Below are 26,543 nucleotides of genomic sequence, written 5' to 3'. Positions count from 1 at the left end.
AAAAAAAAGAAAAAAGAAAGAAAGAAAGGATTTTACAAGGCAGGAACCAAAAGAACTCTGTGATTGAAGTGCAGATGTCCAAAGCGGAGGTTTGCTGATTGATGAATAGCAGAAACCCTTTACACTAGTTCCCTTTAAATCATCTCTTATAATATCTAGGGACATCTGGATAGCTCAGTTGGTCAAGCATCTGACCCTTGATTTTTGGCTCAGGTCATGATCTCAGGATCCTGGGATGGAGCCCCATGTCAGGCTTGTGCTCAACGGGGAATCTGCTTGAGATTGCCTTTCTTTGCTCCTCCCCCTTCTCTCTCTCTTTCTCAAAAGTAAATAAATAAATCATCAATCAATCAATAAACCAATGATTTCTTCTCTATATTTCACTAAAAAAAAGTTTTGGATTGAATCTTTTTTGCATGTGTTGACTGTATATAGACTCTTTGTAATTTCAAGTCAGGAGTTTCCTGCCCTCACAATTGAGTCTAGGTTACATTAAACACATTTATGGAGATTATAAAATCTAATGTTCTCACAAATAATTAAGAAAACTAAACAATCTGGCAAAATCCATGAAAGATACTTAAAATACAATTTTTTATTTGTCTTTATGTAGATAAATATGTGTTACTTATGATTAATAAGAATGTAAGCAAAACAAGAAACTTTATAAGATTTAATAAGAAGCTTGCTCAAAACTAAACAAAATATCACCAAACTTCTACATGATAACTCTGAATCTGTACTCCATTAATGTGGACAGTTGTAATCTCATGTTAAGAATGATCATTTAAATGGTAAATATATTAGGCTAAAAACTAGGCTGTCGTAACAAAGAATCTAAAACTAGCGTGGTTAGATAGGATAATACAAGTTATACACATCGCAGTCTGGGCAGTCCAAGCTGGTAGAGAAGCTTTGCTTCATAAGGGCCATTTGGGAACCTGAATTCATCACGTTACTTTGCTCTTTTAATCATACCTGAATGGAGAGGAAAAGGACTCATTGACCCTGCTGTGTTCCAAAATGCAGCCATTAACACAGTCCCTGGCATTATGCAGGGAATCTCGTTCCAGCCTCCCTACCCAGAATGTCTATGGATTTATATCATGTCCCTTGGGAATTAACCATCACAAGCACTAAGATAGTTAGTAGAGCTAAGGCAGTTATCTCCTTGGAGTAAACAAGTTTAATTCTTATTGTCTCATATGGGTTTCTTTTATATTTCTGGCTTCTGTAGACTTGCTTTTAGCTTTTTAAAATCAACAATGTGCTTACCATTTCTTAAGTGACTCCATTCCTTTTGCTTTTAGGATTTTTAATGTGGTTGGAAGTACAATTTTTGGCTTTGTCCAACATCTTGAGTGTAAAAAAGAGGTGTATTTATGTCATGATTCTAATTATCATCATTTTTTTTCTTTTTTTCACACAAAACATAATACAGATTTTCCCCAGTATCTGAAAGTATAGCATTTTTACAAAACCTTTTGCAAGCCAAAATAACATAAAGCATAGAAGCAGTTATGGCTAATTTATATGGAAAAATTTTTGAGCATTCCTAGATCTACCCCCCGCTTGTCCCCCTGCCAAGAGAATTTCTTTTAAGGTTTTTCTGATACCTTAGGACACATCTTGCTAATGGATGCACAAAATAAATTGAGATAAAAAGCACAGATGCTCAAAGTTGCAGTTGAAAGATTTGGCAGCTTGATGCTGAAATGCTGTGGATAGTTCCTGGGGAAGTAGCTTGGCGGGTCCTCTCACTGCTCAGGCTATGCACTGCCTCAAACAGCTAGCTGCAAGAACAAATCTGGAATGCTATTTTTGCCTTTTGCCATTTTTCTTAAAAGGGAAAATCCCCCATGGATTTCTTTTGGCCAGTGAAAATAGGTACAGGCATACTTTGGAGATATGGAGGGTTCAGTTCCAGGCCACAACAACAAAATGGATATTGTAATAAAGCAAGTCAAATGAACATTTTGGTTTCTCAGTGCATGTCTAAAAGTTATGTTTATGCTCTACTGTAGTCTAGTTTGCGGGCAGTGGCACTATGTCTAAGAAAAAAGCCACATACCTTAATTAAAAAACACTATATTGCTAAAACATGCTAAACATCATCTGAGTTTTCATTCAGCGAATCCTAATCATTTTGTTGGTGGTGCTGGTCTTGCCTTGACGTTGAGGGCTGCTGACCGATCAGGGTGGTGGTTGCTAAAGTTAGAAGTGGCCGGGGAAATTTCTTAAAATAAGACAACAGTGAAGTTTGCCAAATTATTAGCCCTTCCTTTCCTGAATGGTTTCTCTATCGCATGTCATACTGTTTGATAGCAATGTTAACCACAGTAGAGCTTTTTTTTTTTTTAATTGGAGTCAATCTTCTCAAACCCTGCAGCTGCTTTATCAACTAAGTTTATGTCATATTTTAAATCTATTGTTTTCATTACCACAAACTTCATAGCATCTTCACTAGGAGTAGATTCCATCTCAAGAAACCACTTCAATCATCATATGGTTTCACTCATATGGGGAATATAAGAAATAGTGAAAGGGGATATAAGGGAAAGAAGGAAAAATGACTGGGAGCAATTAGAGAGGGTGATAAAACATGAGAGACTCCTAACTCTGAGAAATGAACAAAGGGTAGTGGAAGGGGAGGCAGGTGGGAGGATGGGGTGACTGGGTGATGGGCACTGAGGAGGGCACTTGATGGGATAAGCGCTGAGTGTTATACTACGTTGGCAAATCGAACTTCAATAAAAAATAAATAAATAAATAAATAAATAAATAAATAAATAAACAAATAAATAAAACCACTTTCTTTGCCCATCCATAAAAAACAACTCCTCATCTCTTCTAATTTTATCATGAGATGACAACAATTCAGTCACTTCCTCAGTGCTACTCCTAATTCTGGTCCATATTATTCTCGTCATTTCCACTTATTTGTGGTTACTTCCTCCATCGAAGTCCCCTCAAAGTCATTCATGAAATTTGGAATCAACTTCTTCCAAACTCCTGTTCATGTTACTATCTTGACCTCTTCCCATGAAATATGAATGTCCTTAATGGCATCTAGAATGGTGAATCCTCTCCAGAAGCTTTTCAATTTATTTTGCCAAGAGATCTATTGGAAGAGTCACTATCCATGGCAGCTTTAGCCTTATGATACATATTTCTTTTTTCTTTTTTTTAAAGTTTATTTATTCATTTTAGAGACAGAGAGAGCCTGAGAGGAAGAGAGAGAGGGATAGAGAGAGAGATTGTTAGGACTTGCTCTGGATTAGGCTTTGTCTTAAGGGAATGTTATGGCTGGATTGATCTTCTTACCAGAATACTAAAACATTCTATATTAGCTATAAGGCTATTTGTCTTCTTTATCATTTATGTATTCACAGGAGTAGCATCTAATTTTCTTCAAGATTTTTATTTATTTATTTATTGGCTTTTTGGTGCAAGAGACCTAGCTTTCTTTAAAAGCCATCTAATAAGGAAGTTGAGTTTACTGAGAATATGATTTTTGTTCAAAAACTTAGAGGTGATTCACTCATTAATTCAGTTGATATTATTGAGTGCTTAGTCCTTCCTACTTGGTGTAGGAAAGTGAAGGAAACAAGCAAAACACCCTTGCCTTCATGAAGTTAATGTCCTTGTGGATAGATTTTGCTGTTAGCGGTGTTATTAGGGTGATAAGCAGGTGTAAACGCTGTCAGCTACTTGTAGTTCTTTGGGCTCACACTTTACATACTGCTTAATGATGATATGATTTTTCATATCATATTATTAATATAATTTTATTTGTACCTCCCTCCTACAAACTCACACTAGAGTGACATTGAATGAAGTCGAGGATAAACATTATTTTTAGTGTATCCTTATTTTCTGAGGCAATACTGTGGCTAGTACATGGTAAAAACCTAATTAGTATTTGGTGAGAATTGAAGGATTATGAATAAGAAACTTTAGTGAAAGATAATCACTCCTACTTAAACTCAGTTTTGCATAATATTTGTCCTCTACATTTCTTTTTATGCTTCAGTTTGTTTCAAGTTGCAAAGACTGAATGAGCATGGCAGCAATGTTCAATGCCAAGAGAACCATGGCCAGAGCATTAGCAGAACTGAGACGGGTGTAATGGATAGTGGCCTTGAGGAAACAGAAGCACATAGAAGAACTGGGTGTGATGACAATATGCAGAGTGAAAAGCCAGGGACATGCATTGAATTCAAGCTATGAGAAATGAGAAACCAGTAACGACCTCTGGAAAAAAAAAATAAAACACAAACCTCTTACAGCACTTCTGTGATAACTTTGGTCTTAATTTACATTAAACCTTGGATGGTATATCCTTTAAAGGAGTTGATTACAATTTGGTCCCTTGACATTTATTCCTAACTGAAATTCCTATAGAAGCATTCTTTCTATGCAGGTTATAAAGCTTAACGTCCTGACTTGAGTTTTGTTTCTAGTTAGCTTCAGACATTTATCCTAGAAAGCATCAAGTAGTAGAAGAACTTGGATAGTAACTTGTTAAGTATATATTTTCCAACAGTTTTTCTAAGGCCAAAAAACAAAAAGATAAAGTATATTCAGGATGGTGTTTACTGATTAAATTCTTATAATACACATTTTTCTCTCCTCTATTCCTTTCTTGAAACGGTTATATTTTTTGTGGTGGCTAATGTTATGAATAGAATTTATATTTTATTTCCTCAAATTATATTTTTTATTTATTAATTTAATTTGACTTTTAAAGAAATTATTCTCTATCTCTTGAACAGGTAAATTTTCTGCATGCTTGCAAAAAATCCAGAATTATGTAAAATAGTGTGCCAACATTTTTTTTCTTTATGCACAAATGTTAAATATTAACACAGCTTATTTTTAAGAAACTTGAATCAAAAGTACTGTAGAAATCCTATGATAAAAGAAAAAAATTGGCTTTAATTCTATATTTCTATTAAATAAGAGAAGAGGAAGGAGAATATGGGTATGATGCAAAGAGGAAAGGCTAGTTAATGAATGTACATAGAAAACCTAACAAACAATCAAATAAATAGAACATTTGGTAGCTAGAAATAAAGATTAATATAAGAAAGTTAATATAAAGTTAAAAAGGAAAACATTTTCTTACAAAGGAAAGAAATGTCTTGCTACATACGATTATTGATGACCTCTCTCATTGTCTATATTCAGCAATTTCTTACCTGAAGCTATGCTCTTTGATCTGGAGATCATTCTGTCTGCGTTAAAATTGTAAATTTTCTTGGTTAATATAAAATCATTCACTTACATCTCCCAATGCTTTTTCTGTCTTTGTGGATTCCTATTCTTTCACCAGTCCTATCAAGTTGGTATTCCTTAATTACTTTGCTTTTCTGCTCACCCTGCATAATTTCTGGGTAACATTATTCCCGTCTCCCATTACAATCAATTCGAGAGCAATTCCAATTTTTATGTTTGCAATTATGACATCACAAAAGTGGTTCTTGCTAGACTTCATCATCTGCATGTCACATACATGCCCAGTTTAATCCCCACACACTTTCTTACAGCTACCAACTGTAGTTCAGGTTCATCTTTTTTTCTGTGGAATCCCTCATTCTGACTCTTCTAACTAATATTTTTCCAAGAAAAAGAATCGTTTTTAACCCATCATTCTGAATCCAATCCTTCAACTATTTTCAACCTTCCTACATGTCTCTATTACTTTTAGAATAAATTTAGACTTTCTTAATATAGCATAAAAAGGCTCCCTGAAAAAGACTGGAATTTCTTTTCCAGCCACACTTCTATCATTGCTCTTACTAATTTTCTTTTTCATTCTCTTATCAAACCTTATCAAACGAGTCACAATTCTCTGAAAAACAAACAAAAAACAAAAACAAAAAACAGCAAATGTTCTTTCACATAATGAAGATATTTACCTCTTTAGAAGTTCCACATGCTAGTTTATATAACCACTGATGTTCAACGATTTGTTATTTTAAGAACTGTACATTAATTAAATCCTGAACCTTGAACTTACTTAATGATTCAGATGCAAATAAAAGAGCACACTTAGAAAGTAAGCAAGTGGGCAGCCATGGTGGCCCAGCAGTTTGGCGCCGCCTTCAGCCCAGAGTGTGTTCCGGGAGACCCATAATTGAGTCCCACATCAGGCTCCCTGTGTGGAGCCTGCTTCTCCCTCTGTCTGTGTCTCTGCCCCTCTCTCTCTCTGTGTCTCTCATGAATAAATAAATAAAATCTTAAAAAAAAAAAAAAGTAAGCAAGCGTATCAGGTGAATTAAGTAAATTTGTGTGTCTATGTTAGCATGAATTAGTGAAATTATTTATTTCCTTTTATTGGAAACTGCAGAGAACACAAATCATGACCTCTCTTTTATAAGTAGATTCTGGTCATTAATATTTTAGAATATGGGGTAAAGAGAACACTTTGTATTTCTTTAAAAGAATCTCTACTGAGTTACTTTCAAAATTTTAATTTTAAGATAGTATATATTATTTCATAAACATTAACGTAAAATATATAGAATAGCAGTTCTACCTTAAAGAAGTCACTGTTTATCCATTGCTTTCCTAATATCCAGCAAAAAAATAGTGATTCTTTAGAAAAACATACTTCAGTTTATAACTTGACCAACTGTAATCCCAAGAATTTATCAATGAAACTAAATAAAAGTGCAAAGAATTGTTCATGAAAGCATGATTTTCATTTCTCCAATGTATTTTAATAATACAAGGCATTTCTCTTTCATATGTAAATGAAAATACCATGAAGTGTCTAGAGAAAGTATGCAGACTACAATTACGTGAAAAGTATGGGCTAGCCTCAGACAGTGAGTACCCTGATAAAATGTTTGTTTCTTCATAAACTGTTTTATATGGTTCTATTTCCTTCTAGTTTGAATATTCTATAATTGTTCCATCTTCTTAATATTTCACATTTAACTGGTCATTTAACTCAGCTTAAGGGCTTTGGTTCTTGTCTCTACACATGAGGAAACAAATTTAATGTTACCTGGAGAAGGCAAAAATATTTAGTTTTACTTATGATATTCAAACATTCTAACTCATGGCAGCTCTTTATTTTTCTTTTATTTTTTTCATTTCTCTTCCAACCCAACTCTCAACAACACCAATACTAGGCAAATAAATTTTGTAACAAGACATTCAGAAATTACCTACTAGAATATTGTGAAAGCTGAATATTTTAAAGGTTTAAAGTATGGCAGCCATAATTAGAGATCTCTGAAGACATCTCCAGTTTCTAATATTAACCCAAAGTTTGTACTAAATTACAGCATAGAATAGTCTCAGATGTGAGTAGCCATCTTGCATTTTAAGAAATCTCTGACCTTTAGGATTTAGCTGGCTAGAATAGGAAGGTGGCATTTACACTCAAGCTAATAAAATTTTTTGAATAAAGCATTATGCATGTCTATCTTTATAGCTGACAAAAATGTCTCAAAATAATGTGAATTTATTAATAATTTAAACCAGATTTTAATGTTGACTCATCTTAAAAATAAAAACATATTAGCATTACATATGTAGTAATATATAAGAAGGGCCTTAATTTTTCATTATATCCGGCATTTGGAAGATACAGAAAAGGTGAAAGTCATCATAAAGGCTTAAATTATATATATAGTATATTGAGATATATATTTGCCAGTGGTGATTTATGTAGCAAATATATGTTGTTTTTTTTAATATTTTTTATTTACCAAATTGGAGAAGAGAAGAAAGTGGGTAGCATAAAGTATGTTTAAGAAATAATATTTATTTGAAATATTTAGTCCATTTTAGAAGTTAATCTCAATTTCTTTTTTTTTCAAATTTCTTTTTTTTATGATACTGAGATACAGAACTATAAAAATACTTAAGATTTATTAAATGTTAAATTTATTTTTATACATTACTTATAAACACAAATAGCATTGAATTATTACTAAATTCTAAATTATAGAAAAATAATTATATGAAATAGTTTTATAGAAATAGAAATATTGGATTACAGATGAAATGGGGCTTTTCCAGAATTAGAATATTAAGAATAATAAAACATTTGTTAAAGTTATAATTTATTTCTTCTCTCTCTCTTTTCCTTCCTTCCTTCTTTTCTTCTTCTACTATGTTTTTTTTAAAATGTTTATTTATTTATGATAGTCACAGAGAGAGAGAGAGACAGAGACACAGGCAGAGGGAGAAGCAGGCTCCATACACCGGAAGCCCGACGTGGGATTCGATCCCCGGGTCTCCAGGATCGCGCCCTGGGCCAAAGGCAGGCGCTAAACGGCTGCGCCACCCAGGGATCCCATGTTTTTTAAAGCAAATGTTGATGCTTCAATTTTCCCACATTGGCAACTATATGTCGTTTTTTAAAAATTTTTATTTATTTATGATAGTCACAGAGAGAGAGGGGGGGTGGGGCAGGGCAGAGACACAGGCAGAGGGAGAAGCAGGCTCCATGCACTGGGAGCCCGACGTGGGATTCGATCCCGGGTCTCCAGGATCGCGCCTTGGGCGCCAAACCTCTGCATCACCCAGGGATCCCACTATGTGTCTTTTTAAGCTGATTCTTATGTCATATGATGTGACATTATTGGTAGATAAACATTTCTCTCTTCCTTGGTACAAAAAGGCCACTCCCCAGAATAGGAATTAACCACTTCTCCAGTAGCCTTGGTTTCTTTTATGTAAAAATAATACATAGAAGCTAAGTTCTGGCTATTTGTGCATTCTTGTTTATTGCACATTCAGTAGAAAGACAAAAGGTACAATAACACACAGAGACATTTGTCATCAAAGATATGGAGAATGAAAATGAGATGACGGATGGAGTTTAAGTTGTAAATTTTTATCAGCATTTTCCAATGTGATTGGTATTTAAAAATTTATGAAGTAAAGACACATTTTGCATCCACATTTAAATATCAATAAACCTAAAAAAAGCTGAAAATCATTTTTTGAGTTACATTGTACTTCATAAGCAACTCACAATCACTTTTAAGATTTATATCAGTCAAGTTCAAAAGTGAAATATAATCTATTATCCAAATGGGACCCATGTGTAACCTAAAGGGCTTAAAAAATTCTGATTAATAGCTAACCTTGAATTCATAGTTCAATATTTATTGCTTATGCTTGCATCAGTTCCTAGATATTAGGCATTAAATGAGTACTATATGATAAACTGAAAACTTCTAAGGAAATTTGTGATCATAGCAGTTTCAAGCACACATATGCACTGCACAATGGATAAAGGACTTGCATATATCATCTTGTTTACTACTTTAATGAATTCCAACTGCTAAGTATTTACTCATTTTATAGGTGAAGAAACAGAAGTATTCAGTAGATCAAAACCTATTGAGATTTATTAAGAAAGACTTAGAGGAGTTGCCAGGTTATATAAAATTTTAGTTAGCTCCATAAATTTTTTTTATTTATATCAAAGTTTGAGATCAACCGACTTTCAAAGTCATGTTGTTTGAAGGTGGCATCTGATGCAAACCTTCACAGTTAAATATCGTAGTATTTTGTAGGGAATAAACAAGATATATAAGAACTTAAACTCTTAACAATTTCCATTGATATGAAATAGTAATGGAAGTTTTTAGTTGATTTTCCTTTAAATATAACACGAAGCATTTATAAAATCTGAAAGTATAACTGTTAAGTCCTTTTCATAATATATATTGCAGGGAAACAAAAGTAGGCTGTGGCACCAGGAAACCAGAGTTCAAAATCTAATTGAGCTCTCTGATCCTTGTGGATATTTTTCACTTATTCATTCAAGACTTATTGAGTTTGTACAATGTGCCAGGCACAGCTCTGCACACAGAAAGTAAACAATGTACAAAATGGATGATTACCTACATTTAAGGAACTTACACTTTCATAAGCAAGTGAGAATACATAAACAAATGCAAGGCAAGACAGTTTTAGAGAAAGGTAAGTGCTATGAAGGACATAAATAAGGAGATAGGATAAAGAATAAGTGAATAGCGGTTGCTTAGTTTAACAGAGGAGATGGAAAAGGGTGGACAGATCAGGACTAGGTATTAGATTTGAAAGAGTTGTTGTAGAAAAGGAAATCTGGGATCACTCTTTGCCATGTGGGTTTACAGGAATGTAACACCATTTTATTTACTGAAATAGAAAAAACTGGGAGTTCTGATTTGGATATTTGTAACTTGAAGATGGCCATTAAACATTCAAATGAGTTACCAAGAAGGCAGTTAGCAGTAAATTTAGAGTTCAGACTCACTGAAAATATAAAGATGTAAATCTTCAGCCAACAGAGAAGTATATGTAAACTCAATTCATGGGCTTCCTGTTACCATGGTACAGAGAATTCACATTTTGATGCATTCTTTCCTACAAACAAACAGCACTATTAGATAAATAGGAAGAGGAAAAACAACACATAAATTCATGTTTATGAGCCCTGTGGAGATGGAAAACTTTCTATTCTTCCTTTCTAGGTTCTTTGGCTGGTCTAATAATTAAGTTGACATAAGACAAGTTAACTAAAGAAAGACATATTTTTGTACATGTTGGAGACCCATAAAAATGTGAATCTCCCTGGCAGTCAGGTGAAGGGGATTCATTTTTCATGATGAGCTAAGGAAAAGGGGGTAGGGCTCTGGAACTTTAAAGAGAGGAAGACAATTCACAGGAAATTTAGGAAAGCAAATGTTTGGTAAACAAATGCCATTCCATGCAGATGAGTCTTTGGCATATAAAAACTTATCTCTGGTAGTAAAAGCTCTATTCCTGGTATAGACCCTCTACCTAAATTCTTTCAAGCAGGTTATAGGGGTGCAAAGTTCTTAAGTCCCATGGGTCCTGAATGTCCTCAGCTCAAAATAATCCACCTGTGAAAGTGACACATTCTAAGGTAGCTTTTTCTGCTCTTCCTCAGCCCTAAAACAACATAAATTTCTCTGTGTTCCAGAAATAGAATAGAAATACACATTGCCAGTGTTGTAGAAAGATAATATTTGTGTTGGACTACACTTCCTAAAGCAAGAGGTGGGAAAAGGAGACTAAAAATGGTTGCAAAGAGACAAAGCACCTTTGCCTATATTATCAACTGAAGCCAGATTTCCTAATCTTAAAAAGTGGCTGAAGAACAAAAAGTGCTGTTAAATTCCATGAGGATCAAGAAGTAGGAACTTTACTGAACAACCTTTTAAGTAAGAATTTAGCCATATCATCTAGCTTGGATATGAATAAAAAAAATCTAACACACGCACACAGAGACGCAAATGAATGAATGAATGAATGAATGAATGAAATTTAAAAAAAAGAAAGCCATTACAATGCACAAATGAGGTGTTCATTTCAAATGAAATTTATTTTAAGGTTTGGTAAAGATATTGAATTAATGATATGGTAAATCATAACTGTGCTGGAAAGATAACTAAAGCTACTTAAAAGCTGGATTGGGAAGGACAATGTGTGTTAATGGGAAGGCAAAGAAAAAACAATGGAGTGAGAGAAAGACAATAACTGAGAGAAATATTGCTGATACTTTTCAAGAATTAATAAAAACATAACTTCTCATTGGGAAAACACTTCATAAAACTAAAAGCACAAATATAAGCATGGGAAACTGCAGTGCAACATATTCTGTCAAGGAAAAATTGCACTGGGTAAGTTAAATTGGCAAAGGCGACTTTATTCAAGACTATTCCAATAGAGACTCAAGACAATTACAATATGCAAAAGAGATTAAACTCAACTCTGTTCAAACACAGGTAGAGTTTTTAAGCATGCAGGTGAGATAGTGGCAAAGTTAGGGGGTGAAGTTGGGTAATGTGATAGGCTTTCTGTGTTTGCTAACTATAGCTTATTGAAGTTAGGCTTCTCACCCCTCAGAGGGACTGAAAGATAGGAGCCTTGCCTTTGAAAAGGCTGATTGCCCGGTCCAAGACAAAGACATTTCTTCGTTGTCAAACTAGCAAGAGGCTACTAGGAGATTACTAAATTCTGGAGATCCAGTGCATAGCATAGGGAATATAGTCAACAACACTGTATTTAAACTTCACAGTTGAAAAGAGACTAGATCTTAAATGTTCTCACCAGAAAAAAAGATTAGTGATAATTATGTGACATGATAGAAGTATTAGCTAATGCTACAGTAGATATCATATTGCAATCAACTCAACATATTTTATGTCTTAAACTTTTTCAATGTTATATGTCAATTTTATCTCTAAAAAAAATTAAGAGGAAAAAACTGGCAAGAGGCTAGGAGAAGATTTACATCTCAAAGAGGGAGAGAAAGAAGTTATAGTTCCAAGTTTTCTTAAATAAGTGCTCTAAGAAAAAAGAGGTTAGGAGCGGGGTGTAATATAACCTTGTATTTCTGATATGAATCATATCTGATACAAAAATACACATATAAATGCCAAATCAGGAAGGTAGGTAGATGAGTGTCCTTTAGAATATGCTATTTTTAAATATTAAAAATATTTCATTTTTATTGTAATTAAAAGATCAAATGGGAGATAACTAAGGTATTATAAAAGAAGAGTAGAGAATTGTTTGTAGAAATGTTTCTGTGAAAAATGTTGGGAGACATGGGGAGTCAGCTATAAAACATCATAGAATCAAGAAAGACTTTTGGCTTGCACTGCTCAAAAGAACTTTCTGTGATGCTGGAAATATTTTATAATCTAGAACATGCTGTGGAACTGCACTGTTCAATATAGCAGTCACTAGCTGCATGTAGCTTCTAAATACTTACAATGTGGTGACTGTGACTGAGGAACTGAATTTTTTTTATTGTATTTATTTTAAATAGCTTCAGGTAGCTAGTGTCTGCCTCATTGGATGGTGCAGTTCTAGAGCATGTCTGTATAACAAAGACAATTGTCTAAGATGACAATGAGTTATAAGAAAAATTATAGCTACTAGAAAGTGTGGAGTCCTTGAGAAGGCAAGTGTGTCAGATATTCAGGTGGCAAGGTAAAGGATTGGATTTGAGACCTATGTATTCCTTTGTAACAACAATGAAGATGGATTAATTATGCAAATCAGCAAAACCTTATTAAGCACCTACAGGCTGGGATCTCGGTGATAAGTTACCTACGCATGTGAAGTTTATATCTATAGAGAAGATAGCGAAACAGATAATTAAATAATACGAATTCATTAGAAATAATTTCTATGAAGAAGCCAGTAATCTCTTCTCTGAGGTAGAGATGAGAACAAAAGCTCGAATGACACTGAGAAAATAGCTGAGCTAATGTATTAGTGAAGTCCATTGAGCAGGGGAAGGGGAGATTGAGAGACATGACACTTGTAAGCCCTGGGGACACAACACAAACTGATAGATTTGAAATGAACAGAAGGATAATGTGGGTTCCAGCAAGCAATGAACAAAGTAATGAGGCTGGACAGGTGGGCTACGGCAAGACCTTCAAGGGCATTCATGGGCTTGCATGCCATGAAGCATTGAGAAGCTATTTAAGATTGTTTTCAATAAAGAAGTGACATGATTATTTTTCAGTACTTATTGTCAACAAATATTTATGGAGAAAATGTTGTATGCCCTGATTCAAGATATGTTTACTGCAATAGTTTTGTACCTTGTTGATGAGCAGATTTTAGAAGGGCAAGAGTAGAAGCAGGCAAAACAGTTCATACACTCAGAAAATATTTATTGAATGGTGGCTATGAGCCAGGCACTAGTTCAGACACTGACAATGCATCAGACTTACGGATAACGTGCCGACACCTATTTTCTCTTTTTTATTTTATCTCCAAATTGAAGGCTATAAATGCATGGGTTAAACTTAATTTCAAGGAGCAAATAACAGCACCAATTATATGTGAGATTAATGTGAAGGTAGAAGAAGGAAAAGAAGAGGGAAAAGGAGACAAAGAGAGGAGGAGGAGGAAGGATAAGTCTGAAACAAAAAGAATAATTCCAAATACCAGATGAGACTACCCGGTACTTGTTTGGGGTTTTGTACTATTGTTGCTTATACATACGCATTCAGCTTTGGAATGATCAGTTATGTCTGTCTAGTATGTTCTGGTGCTTCTTCTTAAGTTCACTAAAAAATGCTCTGATGCAATTTTTCCTAACCTTTTTCCCATCTCACTACCTCTACTTATTTTTGTCACATCATCTTTTCATGCCTTGAATCAGCCCTTGGCAACTTTTTGACACTACTCCAACCGGGGAGATGTTTTATTTTTATTCACCCACTCCCTGGAAAGCATCTATGAATAGTTACAGAGGCCATGATATTTGCTTCAAAATTTCTGAATCCTTTGCCCTTCTTTAAAAGGGAAAATATTCTTCATAATACTAAAGAAATTGCAAAATTACTAATCAGTGGAAATATGAATTTCTATTGTTCAATATAAAATTAAATGTGAATTCGAAAAATTAGTCCCCCTCATTTAAGATGTTAATTAATTAATTAATTAATTAGACATAGATTGAGAGCATAAGCAGGGAGAGAGGGAGAGAAGCAGGTGCCCTGCCAAGCAGGGAGCCCAGTGCAGGACTCAATCCCAGGACCCAAGCAGAGGCTGACACTTAATAGACTGAGCCACCCAGGTGCCTCAGTCCCTCACATTTAAATCTCATTTATTTACGTCAGGATTATCAAAATAGTCTTTTCAGTACACATTTCACATCTGCAGGTTTTATTTTTTATCCTTGAGAAGGATTTTCATAAAGTTTCAGATTCAGAACGCACATTTCTGTGGACACCTGTGTGGCTCAGTGGATTAAGCATCAAACTCTTGGTTTCAGCTCCAATCATGATCTCAGGGTCATGAGAATGAGCCCATATTGGGCTCCACACTCAGTGGGGATTCTGCTTGAGATTCTCTCCCTCTGCCCCTCCATACATGTGCACATATGCACACACACACCCCTCTCTGAAATATATAAATGAATCTTTTAAACGAAGATTTAAAAAAAGAACAAACATTTCTGGTCTTGGATTACTGTCTCTACAGAGTTGAAATAGGCACCGCAAAGCTCAAGGAAATTGGTCTCCTGTCAAGCTCTTTCTTTATCCTGAGTAATACGCATTTTCTGTACCCCTTATATAAAAATTTTAAAGATTTCTATATAGTAACAAGGGAAGATAATGCAAAAGGTAGTATACATATAATTAAAATAGGTTGATAAAAGTGATCCTTTTCATATAGATTTTAAAATGTCAATAGTTACAATTTACATTTTTCATAATATCTGCTTTTTCAGTTTCCTTTTCTAATTCAAGAAGCGATAACTTTCTTTATAAGGTCAAAACCCATTTTAAAAAAAAGGAACAAAACTAAGCTAGTTATTCTACACTATAAGACAGAGGAAATACACACATGATCTTAATCAGAATTGTACTTAATTATAACCAGTTTCTAAAGGCATATTAAAGAATTATTGATTAATATGAAATATACTCTTTAATAATTGATATTGGTCTGCTTTAAAATATCAGTGCATTGGATCCAGATTGCTAGCCATAAATGAATGAATTTTTCCTTTTTAGAAGTGAGTCACTGGTCTATTTGAATTAGAATCTTTCTCAAATGCACTCTAGTGACCTTAAATGCTCGCTGAAAAATATGAGCAATTTAATCATTTGTAAGAGAAGTCCATTACAATAGCAGGATTGAAGCCACAAAGAACTTTATGTGAAGATAATGCATGTCTTAAATTGAACATGAACATCCTGAAAGTAAGTACAGTCAATGGAGCCATTATGTAATGTTCTCAGTTGAAATGATAATCAGCTCTCCATTTACATTCTCTAACAGCTAGCATAAAATATGCACAGTATTTACCAGTGGTTTTAATTGGTCCCAAGAAGTCTCTTGATATTCTAGCTCCATCTGGATCACATGCTTTAAAAAAGATACCTTCCTTAGTTTATTATAACATTATCAGTTAATATATGTATAGGTAGGAAAAACATCATACTTATAATTTTATAGTATATTAAAATAATAAGTAAACTATTTAATCATTTTATTCTTTTTAAAGAACCAAAGCAGAACTTAGTTAACATCAGGTTTTTAGGTACCTTATGTACTTTAAATAAACCATAAGTTTAATTTTATATTGTAAATTATTTGGACTAGTTGACTTAAGTGAAGAGGTAAACAGTTGAGGCAAGCTTAAAATGATGAGTTTATTTGAGAATAACAGAAGACTTGCAATTTGGGGCAAGCTATGGGTGAGTCCATTGAGTGTTTGGAGTAGGTTGTATTTATGGGCAGAGAATGTAAAGGAAAGAGAGTTTATTTATTTAGTTATATTTAAAAAAATATTTATTTATTTATTTATTTATTCATGAGAGACACAGAGAAAGAGAGGCAGTGACAGGCAGAGGGAAAAGCAGGTTTCCTGCAGGGAACCCTATGTGGGCCTCCATCCTGGATACTGAGATCACGCCCTGAGCCGAAGGCAGACCCTCAACTGTGGAGCCACCCAGGCGTTCGGGAAAGAGAGTTTGGAGAGATAGATCACCGTTGCAAACTTCCTGAGCAGACACAATCAATCTAGTCATGCAAACAAAACTCAATTCAGTCCTTTCTGGGGAACCAATCCATATTGAATCATCTTTACCATTTGTGCCTCTGGCAAAGCTTCCCAAGCTTTATATGAAACAACCTCCTATCAATCTCCCGTCATTCAAGAAAATGGAAGGGGTGTCTGGAGGGCTCAGTCAATTGAACTTCTGACTTGGTTTTGGCCCATGTCATAATCTCATGGTCCTGAGCTGGAGCCCCACATGTAGCTCTATGCTCAGTGTGAAGTCTGCTTCAAATTCTTTCTCCTTCCTTCTCCCACATGCTCTCTCTCTCTCAAACAAACAAACAGACAAATAAATAAATATATTTTAAAAGAAATGTCCAATGCTAGCAGTTTCTTATAAATCGGGCATTTATGGAAAATCAGACTGTTAGACCTTAAATTTTGTCTTCCTCAGGGTGAATGCATGAGATTCCCCATTTTATATCCTCTGGTTCTATTTTAGGTTGAAATTTGTCCACAGACTTTATCTTATCAGTCATCAAGAAGACAATCTGTTTTTCAGAACTAGATATTTTCTATCCAACATTTGATAAAGGTGAGAGGTTTCATCTGTTTACTTTACAGCCTTAACGTCAATGCCTAAAGAAACTAGTCTCATGTTGAATATCTGTTCATTCAATTAGAAAGACTGAATCTAGCCTAAATATTAAATTAACATCAGAAAAACAATTTGTCATATCAACAATTAAGAATTTGTCCACATACACAAAATATAAACATACAAGTTGTAGAAACTGACATTTTTATCTAGAAGTTGATGTATCTAGAAACTGGGTATTTTTATTTAACAATGGTAGATTTACTTCTAATTTTCAACTGGTTTTCTGTTTATATAGAAAAACAGAAAGCTAACCTATATGTCCTATCTCCAATATATTTCCAAAAATGAGCTAAAAACAAAGTTACAGCATTTTTTTCAGTCATATTTAAAAATTATCTCAATTGGTAATTGTTGACATTGCTTTAAAAATATGTAAATGGGCCAAACTCAGTTTTTCATTTTGCTCACAATTTTGTTTGCCATTCTCATTTACTCATGATTACCTCCTGTTTTATAGGACTACTCTTTATATTTTCAATTCTGTTGAAGTAGTCATTTTTATACTTTGTGGAAACACTTACCTCCTAATTTGTAAGGAAGATCAAGACCAAAGAAATCTTAAGGCTATCAATTTTATTCTTCTCTAAAATGTTTATGGATCTATGTGTGCTTTCTTCCTTTTATAGCTCAGATAAAACCACATCGTTCCTATTTGACTAAATAAAAATAATATACAAGCATACCTCATTTTATTGTGCTTCACTTTTTTGTGCTTCACAGATACTGTGTTTTTTCACAAATTGAAGATTTGTGGCAAATCTATATCGAACACATCTACTGACACCATTTTCCAAACAACATTTGCTCTCTTTGTGTCTGTAACCACATTTTGGTAATTCTCAACAATATTTCAACCTTTTTCATTATCATTCTATTTGAACTGCTGCAACTCATGATAAAACTTTAATGGCCAAAGGGTTGCTTTTTGTGGATGAGCAAATAAAGTGGTTTCTGGAGAGGTAATCTACTCTCAGAGAAGAAGCTATGAAGATTGTTGAAGTGACAACAAAGGATTTAGAATTATTACTGATCTGATAAAGCAGTGGCAAGGTTTGAGAAGACTGACTCCAATTTTGAAGAAATTCTGCAGTTAAATTGCTATCAAACAACATTGTGTGCTACAGAGAAATAGTTGGTGAAAGGAAGAGTCAATGGATGTGACAAACTTCATTGTCTTACCTTAGGAAGTTGCCACAGTCACCTCAACTGTTAGCCCCATCCTCAGCTGTCAACAGTCATGAACATAGAGGCAAGACTGCTCACCAGTAAAAAAAAAAAAAAAAATTAAGACTTGTTGAAAACTCAGACAATGGTTAGCATTTTTTAGCAATAAAGTATTTTTTAAGTCAAGGTATGTAAATTTTTTTAGACATAAGGCTATTGTATACTTAATAGACTTTGCTAGCATGTAAATATTGCTTTACAGATACTGGGAAACAAAAAAATTCATTTGACTGCCTTTAATTGATACTTGCTTCACCGTGATCATCTGGAACCAAACCTGCAATATCTCTGAATTCATCTGTAATAATATCTAGATCACAGAGATTCAGTGAGGAAATAAACACATAGACTTCAATCAAATTAACTTTTAGAATCATAAGCTTTTCCCAGTTTTCAAATGAAGACTAAATGAACATTTATGACCCCGTTTTCCCAAGTGAGACAGGACTTACACCTCTCGTTTTGGAGTTCAGTCTAATAATCATATCTTATCATTCTCAAAAGTGTTCCAATTGGAATAATAAGTCAAAATGCAAGATTTATGTTAACTGAAATTGTTCTTTGTGCACAGATGCTTGTACGTATTGGGTTATCTTTTTTCCTAAATGAATAACTGGTTGTCTCTGCACAAAGTCTATAATTTTCTCACTTACTTTGCAATACCATCAGTGTCATATATCTACTTTTTATGCTTAAGTCTCTGGGTTTTATTTTCTGTTGTAATAAACCTACTGTTTATTTTGCACTAACATTATACTTTTTTAATTACTAGGGCCTTATTAGAGATCTGCAATAAAATTAATTCTCCTACCCAATTCTTTGAACACAAAATATTCTTGGCTATTACTAGACTTTTGTTTTCCCTTGTGGGTTTTAGAATTAACTTAGCAAATTTTACCTGGTTAAGTGTTAAGTGAAATTTTATAAGTTTTAAAAATTAATCTGCAGATAATTATTTTCTCCTTCCCATGAACACATTAATTTCATTTGCTATAGTCTTTATAATGTACATATACATTATAATATTCTTCTGGATAGCTTACATACTTTAGTTAGATGTATTGGATATATTGTAGTTTTGGGTGATATTACAAATGGTTTCTTTAAAATTTTTATTTTCTAATTGCTTCTGGTATATGAAAATGTAATTGACTTTTAGGTATTGATTTTATATGAAGTAAAATTAATAAACTCTCTTATTGATTTTAGCATTTTATGGGTAGTTTACATTGAATTATTTAAGTATAGAATCTAATTATCTATGAATAATGACAGTTTTGCTTCCACCTTTCTAGCCTTCACACCTTTATTTCTTTTTGAATAAGGCCAACAGTAAATCACTGAATGTAAGCATTTTGTTCCTATTTTAAAGGAAATTCTTCTAGTGTTTCAATATTAAGAATTAGATTGTTCTGGAATTTGGTGTATGTATTTTATCCATTCCAGAAGTCATCCGTTATTCTCACTTTGATAGTTTTTATTATAAATGGTTGAATTTTATCATATAGCTACTTCATCTAATGATTTTTAATCTAGTGTATTTTCTAGCAATAAAACTTGTTTTTACTAAAAGCCAAAATTTAAATAATTTCTCATAATCTAAGAAATACAATTGTTATGAAACTGAACCTATTCAGCCAGAAACTGAAAATATCCAAGATGTTATCCATCTTGTAAGATATGCGTATGTGTCTGTGTGTGTATATTCTGCATCAGATCAGGCCTTTATAACTCATAGCAAAATAATAGTATTTATAGTCACATGATAATGCCATTTCCTCACACTCTGTACTGCACAGAGCAACATGTAAGACCCAAATGCTAATACATGCATACACCACAGGGTAATACCGTAAGGAGAGCAACTCTGAAATTATGAATCTTGGAGTTTGTATAGGAGTTGAAACATCTGTCCCTCTTTCCCTCTAGACAGAGAGAGATTATCTTTCATTTGGTAAAGTAAACAAATCTATTCACCTAAAGGGGTGAGTTGTCTGTATTCCAGAATGTGAGCATTTGGCACCAGGAGAGATGAGAAAGTTTCATACATTTTGAATATAATCAAATGGCTTTACCATAAAAGGGAACATGGCTCCAGGTTTTATAGCTATAACATTTGAAGAGCAAATGGTTCTGGAGTATGGAGGTGGGGGGGGGGGAGATTTTCTACAATTATAGCATGTCAATTTTGTTGCTCAGGATGCTAAAACACTGTAGAAACACTAAACATACAGAAAGAATGGCCTTCCAATAGGAGCCTGCTCCTAAAAGGAAACTAATTTTAGCTAAGGCATAGGAATGTGGTTAGGCTTGGCCAACCAGTCACTTAGATAATATTTTATTTGGGAAGGAAGAAACATGAAGTCGATGGTATTCATAATTAATTTCTTGTACCTGCACAGTTTGTAGGGGGACTTCCAACTTTTAAAGTCTACAACTGGAATTTTGTGCTCAGTACAAGGATTATAACAGCAGGTGTGCTGATCTCTGTGTCCAATTTTATAGCCTACTTGCAGATTATGTAAACTATTCACTATAATTTTAATTTTAGAAGTTTAATTGTTTGGGTTCAAAGTTTTATCTATATAGTAGATCAAGTTGTGCATTTTCATTTCCTGAATAATCTGTACTCTTACTGATTTTGTTTGCTTAATACATATAGATGACTGAGCAAGTGTGTTGAAATATCCCAAAGATGTAATGATTTTGTCAGTTTCTCTAATATGTTAATATTTTACTTTTATATTTTCAAAATATCTTTTCAGATCCTATAATTAGGTGCAAAATTTATTTTGAACTATGTGCTTTTCTGCAGTAATTTCTATTGGGTATGATATTAATTAGGCTCCATCAGTTTTCCTTTGACTTATGTTTGCCCTTTATTTACATTATTATAATGTAAAACTTGCTGTGCCTCTATATGCTTTTTATTCCATAATCTTCTGACTTGTGTTCATGTTCTTGAGGATCTACCTTTCAATATATTTACCTCTTTAATGTCTTTTATTTCTAGTGGCTTTTCAGAATCTTTCTTTTTTCTTTAGTCTTCTACAATACTATTAATAAGCATAGGGATTATTTTCTTTTAATCATGTTTGGACTTGCTGTGCTTATAAATCTGGGAATCCATGCCTTTCACAAATTCTAAAATATTCAAAATAATTATCATATGAAATATTGCCTCATAAGCATCTTTATATTTGTTTTCTTTCCTATTTTAGAATTCTTACAGATAAATGATGGAACATATGTTTCTAACTTTCATGTTTCTCAACTTCTGTTTTATATTTTCCATTTTTTTCTCTAGAGAATGTCTTCAAATCTTACAGTTCAAATAATAGTTCTTCCACTGCACAGAATTTCTACTGAACTCATCTACTGAGTATTATTTTTACCAATGCATTTTCAACTTTTATCCTTTTTTTTTTTAGGATTTTACTTTTTATTTTTAAACTGTGACTATACCTGGTTATACTTTAAATTTCTCCTTTTATACGTAACACTTATTTAGAAGTCTACATAAAAATAATTTGTTATAAAAGTCATCCTGAATATATCCCCCCTAATTATTATTACTCATACTGAATTGTTGCTATAAGTTCTTTTCAATATGTTGGAAGTTGAAGTTTATCTTTATGTGGCTTTGCTCATGGAAATGTTTTGAAGCCTGTATTGTGGGTATCTCTCACCAAAGTGGTTTTGTTTTTATACCACCAGATGCTCCAAGGGAATTACCATATTGGGGACATATTAACATAAATGTCTAAGCTTGAGTTACACTGTCAGTAAAGGAGATATGAATTTGAACTTCAACCCTAATTTATGCTATTCTCAAATTAATGGATTCTTATTGGACTTGCTATAGATAAGAATGTTGGTCTCCTCTAAAATTTATGTTAATACTTGATCTCCAACATGATGGTATTTGGAAGTGAGGTCTTTGGTAGGTAATTAGGTCATGAGCATGGAGCCCTCATAAATGAAATTAGTGCCCTTATGAAAGAGACCCCAAAGAACTCCCTTGCCTTTGTAGTCATGGAAGGACACAGCAAAGCAGGAAGAGGTCTCTCACCAGACACCATATCTACCAATACCTTGATCTTAGACTTCCCAGACTCAAGAACAATAGGAAATAAATGTTGATTAAATCCACCCAGTCTAGAGTATTTTCTGTTACGGTAGCCCAGAAGGTCAAAGACAGTCGCAGTAATAGTAGTAATAGTAGTAGCATGTGTGAGTTCTAGCAATCTTGGGGTGGAGGCTTTTGGGTTTTCTATGTAGAGTATCATGTCATCGGCGAAGAGGGAGAGTTTGACTTCTTCTTTGCCAATTTGCATCACTTGCCATCAGGGAAATACAAATCAAAACCACAAAGAGATCCCACCTCACACCAGTGAGAATGGGGAAAATTAACAAGGCAGGAAACCACAAATGTTGGAGAGGATGCGGAGAAAAGGGAACCCTCTTACACTGTTGGTGGGACTGTGAACTGGTGCAGCCACTCTGGAAAACTGTGTGGAGGTTCCTCAAAGAGTTAAAAATAGACCTGCCCTACGACCCAGCAATTGCCCTGTTGGGGATTTACCCCAAAGGTACAGATGCAAGGAAAGGCAGGGACACCTGCACCCCGATGTTTCTAGCAGCCATGTCCACAATAGCCAAACTGTGGAAGGAGCTTCGGTGTCCGTCGAAAGATGAATGGATAAAGAAGATGTGGTTTATGTATACAATGGAATATTACTCAGCCATTAGAAATGACAAATACCCACCATTTGCTTCAACGTGGATGAAACTGGAGGGTATTATGCTGAGTGAAGTAAGTCAATGGGAGAAGGACAAGCAGTGTATGTTCTCATTCATTTGGGGAATATAAATAATAGTGAAAGGGAATATAAGGGAAGGGGGAAGAAATGTGTGGGAAATATCAGAAAGGGAGACAGAACATAAAGACTCCTAACTCTGGGAAACGAACTAGGAGTGGTGGACGGGGAGGAGGGCGGGGTGGGGGTGAATGGGTGAGGGGCACTGAGGGGGACGCTTGACGGGATGAGCACTTGGTGTTATTCTGTATGTTGGCAAATTGAACACCAATAAAAAATAAATTTATTATAAAAAATAGCATGTAATTTTAAAGCAGGTTTGCAGGAGAAGCATTTCTCTGTCTTCAATATTAACTAGTGCATGGAATCATTCTAGCCATTCCTTTCTGTGTGAAATAGAGTTCTGGTTTAATCCAGGACTCTCCTTTATGTGTCTGTGTCACGTAGAGCCCAAGGTCTCACCTCCTATTGTACAGCTGCTAAAATGCATAGTCTTTGTTTCTAATGAATCCATGATAGGTACATTTTCCTCATCTGCTTAGCATTCTGGTTTTTAGGTTTTTCTTCCATGTAAGTCCCTGAGCAGTACCTCCTTTACTTTTGAAAACTGGGTTTATATATAACTAGAAAACATAGTCAATCCTCATTACTTGTAAGTGGTTTCATGTTCTATAAAGTCCCCATGAACACTGCATTAGTAAATACTGAACTATTGCTTCTAGGGGAAATACAAAGTTAGGACACCAAGATCCTCTGGTCACAATATTTTTATGAACTGAGCACAATGTAACCTTGTTTTATGTGTGTTACTTTTCAAAACACATTATTTAGAATACATTACTGATTCATTAACATTGAACATAGCCAACAGCAGCACAACTCACACCAGAACTAAATTGCTCTAACACAGGCATTTTCTCTGTAAGGCACATCACAGCCTTCCTGGGTTTAGGCACAGTGGATGGCACTACAACACCATGCTGGGATCATTTTAGACAACGAAATGACCAACAAAAAGTACAAAGTCTGAAAAATATGGTACTAAATAGACTTGTGAAAACGACACTTGTTTACAGTATAAAAGCTGAACTAAGAAGACAGTGTGTTGCCCTGTCAGACCTCATCTCAGTACATGTACATTGGGAGAATCAAAATTTTCACAAATAATCAGGGAAACCACCAGTGTGTATTGATTGGGAATTATGAATAAATTTTAGCAAGTAGGCAAATCCACAGTTTGTGGATCTGGAATCTATAACTAATGAGGTTTGCTATAGATAGGTATCAAATATAATGGAGATGTAACATACTGTCATTTCAAATTAGCTGTAATACCACTATATTAGAAATAAATGTCTGAGCATGTATTTTGTATTTTTAATAAAAACATCTGATTCTGATAAAGATATTATAAATTCGCACACATTGCTGTGGAAGTAAGTTGATATAATTTTCTGGGAAGTGATTTGGCAAGATATATTAAGATCTTTTAAATTATTTAAACAAATTAATTTAGTCATTACCCTCTGAAGAAACCATTACTACCAAACTCTAAGAAATATGAACACAGATTAAAATGCCAAAATATTCACCGTAGCATTAAATTTATTGCATAGAATTTTGAAAGAAACAAAATGCCAAACCACAGGTGAAAATTACTGAATAGGTATCATAAACTGAAAGCAATTTAGCTTTATTACTGAGGAAAGCTATTTTTTATTCAAAATAAGATAAAGTAACATGAATATAATATTATGTACTGAATCCAAAATCTTCATGAAAAATGTTTACTGTTACAGATTTGTTATAGTATTTCTTACTTGTATTTACTATGAATATACATTTCTTTCTTGATTAGACAACATTAGTAGGTAAAAGGTAGTATAGAACTGCTTTCAGGCAAACGATATTTCGGTATTTGTTTAGAGTTCACACTGTCAATAAAGTACTTCTGGTGGTAGTTGATATCAAGATACATGCTCAGCAACGTCCAAGGGCATAAATATGAAACTGTCTGTGAGATGGACACAGTAAATAAAACATAGAGCATGAAAATATTTCCTTTCCCACCTTATCTTATTCATACAATAATTAAAACGACACAAAATACCTTCAAAGAACCATAATGTGGTGAAGTTGTATAAGAAATTTTTAATGAATTTTATTGCCCAAATCAAAGGTCTCTGTGTAAATCATGAAAAAAATTAACTTTGCATGGTACATTTTACAAAGAATAATTGTGATATACTGTGTGTGTGTGTGTGTGTGCATGCAAGAAAATATCCATTTTAGTAAAGAGGCCCAAACATTATTAATGAGAAATTTGAGAAAAAAATACGGAATCACCTTTGGGTTGATAAATGCTAATTGACATAAAATAGTTGTCTTTAATTTTGCATTTAATAGGTAATATTCACCAACCTATTGGGAGAAAATTTATTATTATTTTAAATAGTATGACAAGACTTTACAGAAGAAATAAAATTTTTATTTAGATATTTTTTATACTTTAATAATTTTTATATTTTATATATAAAGGAAATATTTACTTGACATGTTATTTTATGCTTTAATAGTTACAGTTTGTTCAATATCTTGTAGTATATGGCCATTTAACTATTTTATTTCCGTGAATATCTTGCCAGGTACAAAACATATTTCCCTCTATTGGAAATTGATTCCTTGAGGAAATTTCTCTGCCTGCAGTTGTGAAACTAATTAGTGCTGAATTTCACTCCTGTAGCAATGTTTGCTATTACAGAGAAGAAAAAGAGTGTCGCCAAAAATTATGCAGTATTTTTAAGAAATTTATTCTCAAAAAAAGCTGAAGAAAAAAAAAACTGCACATAAGAATTAAAATATAATTTTAAATAACGTATGAGTTTTCATTTGAGTATTTCTAATTATTTTTACATATTTCCATATATTCCTAATAATTTTAAGTCCTCCTAATGTCTTAGCAGACATTGAAATATTGCTGTTTAAAAATCATAGCATATTTTCTGAAATAGATTTGTGACATAAAATAATCTTGAAAACAAATTTATTTGAAGGAAATAAAACTGGAAGTTTATTCTTTGAACTTTCTGTAGAATACTTTTATATACTGTATTTCAATTTCATTTTTAGTCTCATTTTTAAAAAAATATATTAAAAAACCACTTCTGTATGGAACCATGAATCCGAAAAACAAGTAGTTTATATAAGTATAAGAAGTTAATATATAAGAAGTTAAAATTTAGTAAACAGAGATGAACATTTTGTAAATCAAATGCAATAAGATTGTTAACTTTGGCAAAAGAAACTATAATTACTATAATCC

The sequence above is a fragment of the Nyctereutes procyonoides genome, unplaced genomic scaffold (assembly GCF_905146905.1).
Source record: "Nyctereutes procyonoides isolate TBG_1078 unplaced genomic scaffold, NYPRO_anot_genome, whole genome shotgun sequence".
In the NCBI taxonomy this organism is placed as follows: Eukaryota; Metazoa; Chordata; class Mammalia; order Carnivora; family Canidae; genus Nyctereutes; species Nyctereutes procyonoides.
The sequence above is the reverse complement of the archived record's forward strand: the minus strand, read 5'-3'. Positions refer to the sequence as shown.